A 15,490-nucleotide genomic window follows, 5' to 3' on the forward strand; every position below is an offset into this window, starting at 1 on the left:
CTTGGAATAAGAGCCAACTGGAGGTGCCAACTGGAAGCTTCTGCAGCTGCACTTCCCTACCCCAAAGATAGTAAAGAAGAAACAGTATCACATTCCAAAGAAACTGGAGATTTGAGTCACCATTAAGGACTTAGTAGATGTAGCAAAGTTAGTCACCAGCATTTTCCTGATCAATTCATCTGTCTGACTTCTGTAAAAACATGATGGATCATGGTGGGTAATGGGAGATGACTGTAACCTTAATCAGATTATAACTCCAATCATTGCTGTTCTGCCAGATGTCAAGAAGTGTGAAGGGTCTGAGATTTTATTCCACTTGCAACCTAATAATTTAGCCTGCCACAGTTTCATGGATGTTGGCAGAAAACACAAGATTCCTGGGGTAGAGACAAAAGAAGTTTATTACTCACAGAAACAGCAGTGGACAGCAACAACATTTGCACCAGTTTCCCAAGTCTCAGTTCATGCAGGATGATGCGAAGAGAGCCGAATGACACTTTCACACTCAGTTGGGTGTGTCACAGGAGAGGAACCTCAAGTTGGGGATTCTAAATCTTTTATAATGGGCAGTAAGCCTGCGTGACCTTTGCCTTGATGGGTGATATCTGTCATACTCGGTTGTAAATAAATCTACCATTTGCTCTGAAGGAAGATGCTTTCTCTATCTTCCAAGGCTGTCATACAAATATCCTTTGGAAGATAGCCTAAGACAAAGGAAGTCAGTGCCTCTGTTCACAAGATGTGCAGGAATGTGGGATAACCATTGAGAGTTGACTTCCAATAGCAGATCTATTACCTTTATTGAAGCGTATTAACTCAGTCTCTGACATTTGGTATGCTATTATGGAATTAGTGATCCCTTTAGCATGGAGGATCAAATACAGTTTTCCTTTACATGACTATGTCAACTGTCCTACTCTGTTTTGTAATATAGTCCTCAGGTGCCTTGACCAGGATGATCCTTCTCACATTCTGCAGAATATCCTGGTGGTCCACTCTACAGATGACATCATTCTCATTGACCTGGTAAGCAAGTGGAGATAAGTATCCTCAACACTCCGTAAGATACACATATGTCAGAAAGTGGAAATAAAGATTCAGGGGTAATGTTTTTAGGGTCTGATGATCTGGGGCATACTGAATCATTCTCTTTAAAGCAATGGTTATCAACCAGGGATTTTTGCCCCCGAGAGACATTTGACAATGTCTGGAGACATTTTTGATTTTCAAAAACTGAAGAGGGGGTTGCATCAAGTGGACAATAAACCAGGGGTAGAGGCCAGGGTAAGAACTAAGGTGGAAGAGTCCAGGGAAACCACTAAGCATCCAACAGTGCATAGGAAATCCCCCTCGTAATGAAGAATTACCAACTCCAAATCTCACTAATACCAAGACTGAGAAACTCTGCTTTAAAGTAAATAAATATGATGTTGCCTCTTGCAACTCCTACATGACAAAAAGAGATAGAGAGCATATAGGCCCTTTGGAATTCTGGAGGTAACATTTACAGCAACTGGTAACACTACTGTGGCCTTTTAACTGTGTGACTTAGAGGCTGCATGTTTTGAATGTGACCTTGTACAAAAGAGGGTTCCCCAGGAGGTCCATGTTGCAGTGCAAGCTGCCCTGCCACTTGGAACGTGTTCATGTGGCTCACCTCCACCCTTATCCCTGGGCCTAACACTTGCCTCGCTTCCAAACCACAGAGGTTTTAGCAATAGCTCTTGCCATTCCCATGATGATAAAGGCTCAACTGTTTCTGCTTGTCCCACCAACACAAAGGAAAGAGCCCCAACATAAGGTACTGACTGACAAGGAGAGACCACTGCAATGGCTTTATTGGTGGAATGAAGTTGAGGAGGGTCTAGCTTTCCTACTGGATTCCTTCGGGGCAGGGAGGGGAATAACACAGCCTGAAAGTGCAGGGAGTTAGCACTCCATGGGGTTGATCAAAGATACGAGAGATGAGAGGGAGGGAACAGAGAATCCCTTGCCCTTCCAATCCACCGTGGACCCATCTGAAGTACAGTGATTCCTTGAAGTCAGTCCAGATTTATTCTGCTGGACTCAGCAATTGAACATGTTTTTATGTGAGACCGTAGCTGGCACAGAAACACCTCACCCTGTATTTGCTTTCCCTCTTTCCATGTCTTTTCTTTTTTGTCTTGTGGTCCTTTGTACTATAGGAGAGGAAAAGTACCGTAATCCTCTTAGGTTTTTTTGGCTGGGCCTGAGAATTATATTGACATAAGATAGATTAATAGGAGAAAAGCAAAAAATGTATTTAATGTAAGTTTTACATGACAGAGAGCCCTCAAAGGGAAATGAAGACCCAAAGAAGCAGTTACATTTGAATGCTTATATATGAACTGAATTGGACGAAGAGTGGCAAATTGTGAAAATGCGACAAAGCAGAGAGGCTTGGGCTAGGATAATTAATTGGGTAGAGAACTAACTAGAAAGATAAGGGTGAGTGTAACAATGTTTATTTTTACAGATTTCTCTCAGTGATAGGAATGTTACTTTCCTCCTGGTACAGGAGATGTCTTCCATATGGGGGTTTTATCTTCTGCTTTCAGGAAGAAAAAGAGGAGGTCAGATCTCCCTTTTCGCACCTGCTGTTTTTCAAGTGCCTTTAGCTCAAAATAATCCTTATGTCAAAGTGACATATTTTGAAGTGGTATATTCTGCCACCTTTTCAGTACCCTCCAATAAAGCTTCAGCATGTAATTTTGCCTCAAATTTTCTTTTCTAAAGGACTCAGGCTAAAACACAGTACTAGAATATGGAGGGCATATAGAAACGTGGTCAGTGAGGAGACTGGAGAAATAGGTTGAGGCTAGATCATGGAGAACCTTCAATGTCAAGCTAAGGATTCAAAGCACACTCAAGTTCCAAGAATCTCTGATTTTGTATTCACATAGAGTGGTGGGAACAGGACTCCACATCAATAAAGTGACTCAGTGCCTGTCCAGGCATTCATTAGCTAATTAAGCTGGGTAGTGAAGATTGCTGATTTTTTCACTTCACATAATTCCTATGAATCTCTCTCATTTAATTATGTGGGTTGCACTCCGGTTACTGTCAGTAGCCCATCTCTCATGTGCTGGGGAGGCAGGTCTGCTAGAGGTGAACCAAGGCTTCTTTAGGGAATTAGTTAATGAGAAATCAGCAGCATCAAGCATGAAAATTTCCCCTCCTGACCGGCGGGGACTATTTAGTTCTCAAGCAGCTTACAAACCCCAAAGCAGGTCTTGTGTACTATTACCAACTTCTCCATGGTGCTTTAGGCAATTTCTGAAACTAATATGGAATCAGGTTGCTATTTTATGTTTCTGATTCAAATTTTTTGGGGGTTGAAGCAAAACTAGATATGAACTAACAAAATACATGGCAAATCAATTATTTGCAAATTGTAAAATGTGCTAGGGTTGAATCATCATTATGCCTATTTACTGATGCCTATGCCTTATTTGCATTATGCCTAATTCACTGATGATGAAATCAGTGAGCAGGTTGAATATATCCCTGAAGTTAACTTGTGCTCTTTACATTTTTAAAACAATGTAGACTTTCTTTATCTTATAGGATACATGAAGGAAAAGATAAATAATATAAACATATGATGTTTTTAGTGAGTTTCTGTACAATGGAGTTTTGAGGTTAAAAATGAGATGTGAATATTATATTCACATTGTATTAGAAGTGTCTTAATTTGCTTTCTGCAGAAGCACACCCTGAGACAAGTATTCAAGAGCAAGTAGTTTATTTGGGAGGAAATACCAGAAGAAATTGATGGGATGAGGAGAAGTGAGCCCAGGAAAGGAAGAAAATAATAGAGTATGCTTTCAAGCAAGTTACCACTGTGGCCAACTGGAGCATAATCCACTAGGGAACTTGGGGTCAAGGTGAAGAACACACTTCAGAGTTGTCTCAATCAAGGTTAAGAAGCTGGCATATTTATTTTCCAAATTCCTCTCTTTCATTGGATGAAGGCTGTTTCAGGGAGTTCTGCTAGATTTCCTTTTAAGGACATCAGCCAAGTATCTCTTCTGCAGTACATTCTTCCTCAGTGAAGGGTTTGGTGCCAAGTTGGACCTAAACAACTGTGCCGCATTCTATTCTATATCTGGCTACACAGAAAACTATAATCCCAAATGGCTTGAGTGTCGGTCAAGACCGTGTATATTATACTTTACAGACAACTGCTCTTTGTGCATCAGCCTGAAATACTAGGAAGAACACTGGATGAGGAAGAAGAAGATAAAGAAATCAGGACTCAGCAATTGTTGTGACATTTGTAAGTAGTACATCACAGATTGAATTTAGGCATCCTGAATCTTAGTGATGGGCTTCTTCTATCATGGAACACAGCTTCTTGAATGATTTTGTCTCTCACATCGCTTAGCTCACTGATGGTCACGTGGTTGGAGATAAACAGGTACTTGTGAATTAACAGTGATATATTTTTTAGAAGGAATGTGTTCCTAGGTACTAACTGTCCAGATTCTTGTCTTAAATTCCCCTTTCCTAGAGGGAATATCTGTCCAAAGGATGTAAAGGGTGCCTGATGGAGGTGTCTCATACCAAAGCTATGTATGGAGCTGAATCTCAGCAGCCAACAAATTGATTGTTTCTACATCCTCCCCCTTCCAGGGACCCTTTTCCTCTCAACGCACACCACTTAGCAAAGCTCCCAGGAGTAGCAATAAATCTGAGTTCATCCTGTTATAGTAGTTAATGGACTTACGAACAGTTGAGCTGAAAAGTCATCTCCAGGCAGGAGTTACAAATTACACAAGTCAGGATAAAAGCTTCATAAATATTGACTCCACCTAATGGTTTCTGTCAGAGGAAGAAATCTCATTATGATAATGGCATCTTCTCCCTAAAGCACTGAGGTTCTCTAGATATATTGATATCACCAAGAATTTAGTTAATAAAACTGAATTGTTACTATCTGTCTTCATCTATTACTTAATGTATTGATAATGTAGAAGGTTCCTCACAGTGAAATCCTCAAAAATATTGTGGCAAGAGATAAAGGGAAATTTGTGGAAGGCAAGGTAGCATCGTGAATCAACTAGGACTGATCAAAATGGATCCTGCGAAGCCAAGGATGTTTCAACTACTTGATTGTTTTCCATCCAAATCTTCAGGCCGTCAGCTAGAAGGAGACAAATTCTCCTGATGGTTTGACTAAGGCTTATGTAAATTCTTAAATCTAGTTGGCTACACAAAGACTTGCTGGAATCCACCTAAGGAGGAGGAGGCAGCTCAGTCAAGAGGAGGAAAGTGACACCACGTGAGTAAGCATCACGTCCTTCCTATACAGGTTTCCTCTGCTGTCCGATAGGAGAGCGTTCCTATGAAACCTTCAAAATGGCATAAAGCGAGGAAGAATTACCTCAAGGCACTTGTGTTAAAGGATGCACAAAATAAATGGAGACAATGCACAGATGCTCACAGACACAGTTCAAAGCTATGGCGGCTTGATGCTGAGATGCTGAATGTAGTTCCCAGAGAAGGAACTTGGCAGTGGCGCTCTCCTTGCTGGGGGTGCGTTCTGCCTCTATAACAGCTGGCTGCAAAACAAAGGCAGAACGCTATTTTTGCTTTTTGCCTTTTTTTGTAACAGCGAAAATCCACTTTGGATTTCTTTCAGTTAGGAAAAACAGGTGCTAATGTAGGTCTTTCATAAAAGCCAAGTGGCTTAAAGCAAACTTTCAAAAAGCATGAGATACCTATAAACGAAAGAAAAGGAAGTAATAAACTAGAATACACATGAAAAATAGATTTACCAAGGAAAAAGAGTAACCATTCTAAGTTAAACAAAGCAGTGACTTTTTCATAATTCAAGTCAATGAATTTTTTGTGAGGCTACTGTGGATCTGTTATTGTGCTAGGTATTATGTTGGGTGTGAAAATGTATGACAAGAGTCTGAAATTATCTTTTTTTGTAAAAAAAAGATAATTATATGCTACAATGAGAGAAAAATAGGTTATAAGAAAGTGTTCAGCAGAATATTGCCACAAAATATTCAAGGGGAAAGAATCTCGGATATAATTAACCTCAACATCTGACACATTAGAGACCGAAGCCCAGAGCTAGGAAGTCCCAATGTTATAAGGCAGAGGCAGAAGGTGTTGGTTGGATAACAATGTAAATATTTCTTTTAGTGCATTATATGATGAATAATGTTTTCTTAAAATTAATTGTCTTATTAAATAGGGATAGGTGAAATTAAGATAATCAATGTTGGAACGATTATTCATTTTAACCAACATTTATAATCATAAACTATGTGGCAGATGCTATGCTAAATTTTTTACATCTGTTTTCTAATTTAGTTCCCACCGCAGGTTGGAAGGTATATATGAGAATGAAAAAGGAGGAATTACTGTCCTCGTTCTCAAGCAACTCAGATTTAGGAGACCCAGACACTTACTTAATTTAGTAACAAATATAATACAACAAATGCAATAAGACAAGTTATCTTATGCTATAAGTATATGGAAGAAGAAGCAGTTAATTCTGCCCTAAGGAGAAGATCAAGGAATTCTTAATTGGAAAATATAATCTCGGACCTACTATTTTTTTTAATGAGTTTTTCAGGTAGGCCAAATGGAGGATAAGGATCTTCTAGACAATGGGAACTGTGTGAACAAAAGAATTGTCTCGAAAGTATTCTTCTGTCTTCACTGCACAGTAAGGCAAGGTCTAAACCAGCCCTCAGAGTAAGAGAAAGGAAAAAGCTGAAACCAAGGTCAGAGAAGAATAAATAGAGATTCATTCCTAACAAGAGTAAAGTCAGGAAAATGGCCAAACTCAGAAGTATTACGCCATGAGTCAGACACTTCTAAGGGACAAAACCTTGAGATTAATCTGCAGTCCAAAGTCAAAAGTTACACCAAGGAGAAAAGGCACAGACATTATAGGGATGCTCTTCATTTGAAAAGAGCCTCATAGAAAAATGCTTTTTGCTTCTCAGCTCCCCTGGAAGGAGGCTTGGTTCAGATGTCAAGTGAATCTGCAGGATGCTTGCCAGTTTCCTTTTCTGGCTTTCTTGGCTTCAGCACTGTTCTTCCTCACTCTATTGACATTCTTTCTCAAGCACAGACAGCATCGTTACAGTTTATTGCCAGGTCTATATACACATTAAGGTGTTCACATATTATGAATTAATTTGTGTGTTAAATCAAAGTCATGTTTGGTTCCCCTTCACCTCTCTTGCTCAATGACAGCTATTTCCTCCACTTAGGAGAAAAGAAAAAAAATATATACCAGCCTTTGCCTTCTCCTCCTCTTTCCCTCTGCACACTGCAGAAATTCCTCTAAATTTGGAAATCTCAGCCCTACTTAGTTTTGGAGACACTCATCCTTCCCCTTTCCTTGAGATAGCCCTATTCTGTGTCTAGAATAGTCAGGAAGCTGCTTCCCTCTAGCAGGTGGAGTTTGAATTGGTCATACTAATGAGAGGCACCCAAGCACAAACAGAACTACAAATGGAGTCTTATTCTACTTATTTACTCATTTGTTTAATCATTAGATATTTTGTGGGGGACCGTGATGGACCAGGACCCCTTCTGGTGCTGAGAATATGGTTGTGAACAAGGCAAACATACACCATGGCGTATCGAATCTTATAGTGCAAGGGAGACAGACAACACACAAGAACATATATAAGGAATTGACTTAGAGTTGGGACATGAGTTATCCAGGAAATGCACAGTGCAGTGAGAGGCTATGACAGGAGGACCCACCTAGACTGGAAAAATCAGAGGAGATCTGCTGAGGAAGTGAAAATTTTACTGAGGCTTACAATGGAATATGAGTGTGCGTGTGTGTGTGTGTGAGTAGGGAGAGGGGAGCGTGCCTCGCTGCAGATGCAAAGTTCTTGTGGCAGAAAGTAGTTTGACATTTTTGAAGAACTGAAAGAAGATTACTGTGGCTGAACTGTGGTAATGGAAAGATGAGTCTGGACAAGATTGAAGATGTAGATAGATGCAGGTAATGTGGGAACTTTCAATCTTTATACTAAATGTAATGGAAAAAGAGTTGAAGGGTTTTAAGTAGGAGTATTACAGACTGGTATTTTCATTTCCCAAAGATTACTCTAAAAGCTTTGTGGAAAAGAGGTTGAAGGGGAGCAACAGTGAGAATGAGGAGACTTGGTAATACGGGTATTTTAGTAGTGCAGGTGTGAGATGACAGCTTGTTAGTCTAGGGAGGTGACAAGAAAGATAGAAGTGAGAAGATCTGAAAAATTCTTGAGAGGTTTAACTTACAGAACCTTGCAATTGGTTGGAAAAGATGGGAAGTAAGGGAGAAGAAGGGGTTTCTTGAATGAATTCCTGGGTAAATGACCAGGTTACTTAGGTGGTAAACATTGAAAGAGAAGTGAAACACTGGAGTGAAAGTGAATGGTTCACTCTTGGACATGGTTGAGAAGCTTGTAAGAAATCCAGGTATGGCACTCAGAAGAGAGGGGAGAAGATAGATATGAGTTTTGGAGTCACTGCCACGTAGATAGGATTAAAGTAATTTCCAGAAGAGATTGAAACATGATAAGAAAAAAGAATCTAGAATCAAACCTTGAGAAAGTTCAGAAGAGGAGGAAATGGTAAAAGAAACCAAAAGAAAAAAGACTAGCAAAGGAGGAGAAAACCAGGGAGTTTTTCAATGAGAATGGTATTGTCAACCAAGGAGATTCTGCAAAGATGTCCAAGAAAATGAGGACCCAAACGTGTTCATTGCATTTAGTGGCAATGAGATTATTGGAAAGCACTGCTTCAGTGGAGTTGGGCAGGGGAAGGTAAAAGCAAGATTGAAATGGGCTGATGTAAATATGTGGGAAAGAACTGGAGGGAGGAAATTATTTCAGAAAGTTTGGCCTTGTTGGGATGGAGAAACTAGAAACAGTTGGTGGAAGATTTTGTGAGTAGCCTAAAAAAGTTTATTTGTTGTTTGTTTTAAGAAGGAAGAGAAAAAGTTTCGTTTAAAGGATAGTGGCACATGGAGACCCTGCTCCTTGATGGAAGGATAAATCATCTTTACAACTACCATCGCCAAGATAGCTGAAGTTCGAAGAAGGTAAGCTTAGCGACATTTATCATAACCCAGGGCCTCTCTCGGCCAAGGAGTCTACCCTTTAAACTGAGGCCCAAACCCTTTTTTTGGCAAGTTCCTCCTCTAGTCTCAATTCTAAGAGTCTGGTTTCCTGCTGCTTACAACATCTTTAGGCTTAGAGAATCTTTTTTAAAACAATTTTTTGCACTTGGGCCTGGCCCCGTGGCCGAGTGGTTAAGTTTGCGCGCTCTGCTGCAGGCAGCCCAGTGTTTCATTGGTTTGAATCCTGGGCGTGGATGTGGCACTGCTCATCAAACCACCACGCTGAGGCAGCCTCCCACATGCCGCAACTAGAAGGACCCACAACCAAGAATATACAACTATGTACTGGGGGCCTTTGGAGAGAAAAAGGAAAAAATAAAATCTTTAAAAAAAAACCATTTTTTTTTTGCACAGACACTGCTAATGTAATTTTGCATCTTCTTATAGATCCTGGATTTTTTATCCAGTTTTTCCCCTCTTCCTGTTACTGTAGACTATATTTCATATGATTTTTTGCTTAGTGGTTTCACCTCAGTTGTTACGTTTTTTATCATGTGCTACAAGTGAAGAATCATATATTTGCTCCTTGATTAGAGGTCCCCAGTGTGGACCAGAACCTAAGCCTCTACTCACTTCTTGTCAGGCACCTTCCATGCTGTCAACCATTACCAAAAATGCTACTTGAAAACAGACTAAACTCTCACATGACAGTGTGTCTGTGCCTAGAAATTCCTGCTGCCATGGCCCCTTCTGGATGTTAATTCTGGTTGGCATTCAATATTTGGTGTATATGTTATTATTAGTATCACTTGCCCGTGGGATCTGCCAGAGAGGTCTTTGTATCTCATGGCTCTTCTTAATAAAGAAGTGACAAAATATCTCAGTGTCTTTTTCTATATTTAAAATATATATCATCAAATTACAGAGGTTTGGGACATTACTACTACCTTACAGATAAAAAGGCTTATAAAGAAATACTATGAATAATTGTATGCCAAAAGTTAGGCAACCTAGATGAAATGGACAAATTCCTAGAAAGACACAAACTACTAAAATCAGATCAAGAAGAAGTAGAATAGACCTAAAAGAAGTAAGAAGATTCAATTAGCATTTCAAAACTCTTCCCACAAAGAAAAGTCCAGGACCTGATGACTTCGCTGTTGAATTCTACCAAACATTTAAAGAAAAATAAACATCAATCTTTCAGAAACTCTTAAAAAAATGAAAGAGGAGAGAATGCTTACCAATTCATTCTATAAGGCCAGTATTAGCTTGATATAAAAACTGGACAATAATATAACAAGTAAAGAAAACTACAGAACAATATCCCTTACAAATACGATGCAAAAATCCTCAATAAAATAGTAGCAAATTGAATCTAGTTACATATACAAAGGATCATACACCATGACCAAATGGGGTTTATCCTAGGAATTCAAGGTTTGTTTAACATAAAAAAACCAATCAGTGTAATACACCATGTTAATAGAATAAAGGTCAAAACCACGTAATCATCTCAATAGAGGAGAAAAAGCATTTGACAAAATCCAACACTCATTTTAATAAAAACACTCAACAAACTTGGAATTGAAGGGAATTTCCTCTGCTTGGTAAAGGGCATCTACAAAAAGTCCAGAACTAATATCATACTTAAAGGTGAAAGATTGAAAGCTTTCCCCGCTAAGATGAGGAACAAGACAAGAAGGTTTTTTCTCACCATTTGTATTCAATATTGTACTGGAGGCTATAGCCAGAACAACTAGGCAGGAAAAAGAAATAGAAGGCACCCAGATTGGAAAAGAAAGAGTAAAACTACATCTATAGATGACATGATCTTCCATACAGAAAATCCTAAGGAATCTGTAAACAAAGAAACAAAAAATTTTGTTAAAGTTAACAAGTGAAGTCAGCGAGGTTGCAAGATGCAAGATCAATATATAAAAATCAATTGTATTTTCATACCCTAACGATGAACAATGCAAAAATTAAATTATGAAAATAATTCCATTTATTATAGCAGAAAAACAAAATATTTGGGAGTAAACTGAAAAATTAGTGTAAGACTTGTCCCCTGAGAACTATAAAACAGCTTTTAAAGAAATTAAAGACCTAAATAATTAGAAAGATACCCTGTGTTCATGGATGGGAAGATTTAATATTTTTAAGATGGCAATATTTCCCAAATTGATCTACAAATTCAATGCAGTTCCTATCAAAATCCCAGTTGCTCTTTTTAACAGAAACTGACTAGCTGATTCTAAAATTTATATGGAAATGCAAGAGATCCAGAAAAGCCAAAACAATCTTGAAAAAGAAGGACAAAGTTGGAAGTCTCATACCTCCTGATGTCAAAGCTTACTACAAAGCCACAATAATCAAGACAGCTTGGGACTGGCATAAGGTAGACAAATTGATCAATGGAATAGAATTGAGAGTCTGAAACAAAAGCATACATCTGTAGTCAGTTGGTTTAGACAAGATACTGAGACTATTCAATGGGGGAAAGAATAATCTTTTCAACAAATTGTTCTGGGACAACTAGATATCCACATGCGAAAGAATAAATTTGGACCCTTACCTCACATTACATATGAAACAATGCAAAATGTATCCAAGGCTTACATTTTAGAGCTAAAACTATAAAACTCTAAAAGAAAACACAAGCACACATCTTTGTGACTTTGGATTAGGCAATGGTTTCTTAGATACGACACTAAAAACAAAAACACAAAAGAAAAAAATAGATAAATTGGACTTTATCCAAATACAAACTTTTGTGCTTCAAAGGACACTATCAGGAAAGTGAAAAGACAACCCACAGAATGGGAAAATACATTTGCAAATTACGTATCTGATAAGAGACTAGCATCCAGAATATAAAGAATTACAATTTAATAAAAAGACAACCTAATTTGAAAAAATTGTCAAGGTATTTGACTAGACATTTCCACTTTATTTTGGCAAATAAAGGCCGTTCTGAATTCTCTTCAATGAAAAAAAATCCATGTACTGGCTTGTTAGAATGCCAGAGCCTCTATTTTTGCCTTCTTCCTCTGCCTGCTGTTTTCATTCACTCATTTAATTATATGTTAGGAATTCTACCAAGAATTAACAGGGTCAGAGAGAGGTCAAAATGAAATTGTTCTATTTTTCTACTCACTGGGAAAAAAAGCCCAAGTGTTTAATAAAGTCAAAAAGTAATTATTCAAATGTATCTGTCATATGGACTCTTGTTATCTGTGCTTTTCCTGTGCTCATTATGAGAAATAGTTATGATGTAAGCGAATCTTATAGCTATGTGTAAATTATCATATAACTTGACAATGTCTTTACTGACAAAATGGAAATGATTTTTATATGCTATAATTGAAATACAGACTAAGTGATCAAAATGATTGCTTTTGAAAATGAGAGGTTAAAAATTGTAAGTGTCCTTTAAAATTGGGGTCTCTTATTGGAATAGTCCATCATTTTCCGTCTCTGTCTTTCCCCAATCATGGGCAAGAGACAACTTGGGTTAATAGTGTGGCTCTGCAGTTGGATAGATGTAGGTTTCACTTTTGACTTCATAACTTTCTTCTTTTGCTATAAAAGGTGAAAAATTAAAATAATTTTATAATTGCTGAGGGACTGCTATGGGAATGAAATAAGATAATATATGTGAAGTGTTTATAACAGGGCCTCACATGGGATAATTGCTCAGTAAATGGCAACAATAACATTGGTATGTATTATTACTGTGTGTACTAAGGGCTCCAGAAACAAATATTGAAAGTTTATCTGTTCAATACAATCTGTTTCAATACAGTTCTAACATTTATCTGTTTAATACAATCAATAGTGAAAATTTGTTTTTGTCTGGGCAATTAATTTCATTATACACTCATGAGAAGAACTTAATAAAATACTTTGATTAAGGAAAGAGAGAGATGAAAGACTTATTGAAAGGTCTTTGTAGGCTTTTCCCTATAGTAGATGGAAAGGGTCACGGATAAGGAAGTTATTTTTTATTGCTTTGCCAACATCAACTAAAATGTAACAGAAGAAAAGTTTCAAGCAATTGCATCAGATTTTCTGAAACAAATGTTTGTGGAATAAATGTCATACATATCATTTTGTTTAGAAATGAATCATCAGTATCCTATCTTATCAGAGAAGGCAGTTAAATTATTTTGCCTCTTCTAAGAACACACCCGTGAGAACTGGACTTGTACTGCTTACCATCAAAATTAAAAAAAAAGGAGAGAGAAAAATTTTATTAAAAAATTTTTTTTTCTTAATTATGGAACCATGAGCTGAACATGTCTTTAATACTGGCTCATATTTAACTTTCCCATTTCATTGGGTAATATATTCTGGTCTTTATTTTGAATTATTAGATTTATTATCAGTATTTTTAATAAGTGATTGATTAGATTTATTATCAGTGTATTTTATATCTTTTTACTTTAATATTTAACTTGTAATTATACTAATTTTCATCATATTTATATATTCTTTGTCCATCAAGTGATACTGATTTCCCCTTTCCCATATTGATACAAATGCTTTAGAGTTTAAAAAGCCAATTTAAATAACTTACTAAATAAATTGACAGATGACATCAAAGTGTATTTGAATAATGACAGAAGGTTTTCAAACACTATGGGATGATAAACTTTTAGGATCAAGTTTCAAAGACATTGTTTATCCTTGAATTTTTAGGCTCAAGAAAAAAACAGACGTTTAAAGAATTGTGATTATTCCTTCTACTCATTTAACTTTATAACTAGACATAAAATTTAAGAGCGCTATCCCATTTGCCTTTAAATTATCAGAAGTTTCAGTTATTACTTAAACGCATGTCAAATACATTTTCACTTCAAATCACTCTGATATTTGCAAATGGGGGCAGAAGTGGCTGTGACAATAACTGCTGTCAAAGTATTTACAATTTAATAGTGGAGGTGGACACATAAACACATAACCATAATTAAAAGAGGAATGGATTTTGAGTTATGATAGATATATAAGCCAGGTATTGCGGCAGTCCAAAGGAGGTGAAAAAAGTTATGCTGGTAAGTTTCTTGACATGAGTCTTAGCAATGTCTTTGTGGATCTGGCTCCAAAGGCAAGGGAAACAAAAGCAAAAATAAATAAATGGGACTACATCAAACTAAAAAGCTTCTGCCCAGTGAAGGAAACTGTCATCAAAATAAAAAGGCAACTTACTGAATAGGTAAGGATATTTGCAAACCATATATCCAATAAGGAGTTAATATCTGAAATATATAAAGAACTGATACAACTCAAGAAAAAAGAAAACCAAACAACCCTATTGAAAAAATGGGCTGAGGATCTGAATACACCTTTTACCAAAGAGGACATACAGATGGTCAGTATGTACATGAAAAGATGTTCGACATCACTAATTACTAGGGAAATGCAAATCCAAACCACAATGAGATATCATCTTACACCTGTTAGAATGGCTATTATCAAAAAGACAAGAAATAACATGTGTTGGAGAGGATGTAGAGAAAAGAGAACCCTTGTACACTGTTGGTGGGGTTGTAAATTGCCACTATGGAAAACAGTATGGAGATTCCTCAAAAAATTAATAATAGAACTACCATATGACTCAGCTATTCCACTTCTGGGTATTTATCTAAAGAATACAAAAACACTAATTAGAAAAGATATATGCAACCCTATGTTCATTGCAGCATTATTTACAGTAGCCAAGATATGGAAACAACCTGAGTGTACATCAATAGATGAATGGATAAAGAAGATGTCGTGTGTGTATATATGTACAATGGAATACTACTCAACCATAAAAAAGAATGAAATCTTGCCATTTGCGACAACTTTGATGGACCTTGAAGGTATTATGCTAAGTGAAATAAGTCAGATGAAGAAAGACAAATACCATATGATTTCACTCGTATGTGGAATCTAAAAAGACCAAAACAAGCAAACACAATAAAACAAAAACAAACTCATAGATACAGAAGACAGATTAGTGGTTACCAGAGGGGAAGGGGATTGGGGGGAATGGATGAAATGGGTGAAGGGGGTCAACTGTTTGGTGCCAGATGGTAACTAGACTTGTGGTGGTGATCACTTTGTAATGTATATAGATGTCAAATTATAAAGCTGTACACCTGAAACTTATATATAAAAAAAGTTATGGCTGAAGGCTAAAAAAAAAAAAAAAGAAATCCAAAAGACTAAATAGAGTTGGTGACATTTGATCAGAGGCTTGAGGAATTAATAGGTAAAATGGTGGTGGAATAAAGGAGTCCCAGATGTACAGAAATATGTCAGCAAAGCTCTGGAGTAAAGAAAGTATAGGATATGTTCAGGAAAGTGCACAAGGACATGTAGTGGAAAATG

Source organism: Equus quagga, chromosome 4 (genome assembly GCF_021613505.1).
Source record: "Equus quagga isolate Etosha38 chromosome 4, UCLA_HA_Equagga_1.0, whole genome shotgun sequence".
Taxonomy (NCBI): Eukaryota; Metazoa; Chordata; class Mammalia; order Perissodactyla; family Equidae; genus Equus; species Equus quagga.